This window comes from Penaeus monodon, chromosome 24, assembly GCF_015228065.2.
Source record: "Penaeus monodon isolate SGIC_2016 chromosome 24, NSTDA_Pmon_1, whole genome shotgun sequence".
Lineage (NCBI taxonomy): Eukaryota > Metazoa > Arthropoda > Malacostraca > Decapoda > Penaeidae > Penaeus > Penaeus monodon.
The window spans coordinates 10,945,079-10,945,777 of record NC_051409.1 but is presented as its reverse complement, the minus strand read 5'-3'; positions in this window follow the sequence as shown (position 1 = coordinate 10,945,777).

The following is a 699-nucleotide window of genomic DNA, read 5'->3' as shown; positions in this document are numbered from 1 at the left end:
GACATATGACCATAGTTGTCATGAGATTATTGTACCTTTTTGTTGTTGTTGTAATCGATGTCACACGAAGATCATAAAATGAAAAATACCGAACGACAGACAAGAAAAGTAAAGAGAAGAGACAACGGTTAGTGGTAAAGCAGTAGGGGAAAGAAAATTATTTATAGCCGAAGGGGAAAATAGAGATAGAAGGTAATTGCGTATTGGGAGAAAGAGGAAAACGTTAATAACAGTGGTGCGTGTATCATCCCTGTTATATATTATACATATATTCTTTTTGTCGACCATCATAAGACTGTATATCAGATTTGTATGTGTTTCATTTTCATTCCATGTGTAAGGTATCTATCATGTTCTCGTTTACGACGAAATAGACTTAGAGTATGTGCCCATACCATTCTGTATTACGATTAAAGTGTATTTGTCTTTCCATATTGGTATGCTAACTTTTTAGAGTATGTGTGCGTGCTAGCACATGCACACAGGTTTACGCTTATACCATTACTGTTTCTTACGTTGTAGGATTAGTGCCAAGATTTTAAAATGGAGTATAAGCTCAGTGGCTTTGCTAGTATTAGTAGTAATGATGATGGTTATATTGACCACAATACCAAGAATAGTAGTGATGATAGTGCAGGTTCGCAAGGAAGAAACAGTGGAGAGAAAAGTCCCAAACGAAAGCTGATACTGATCAATGTA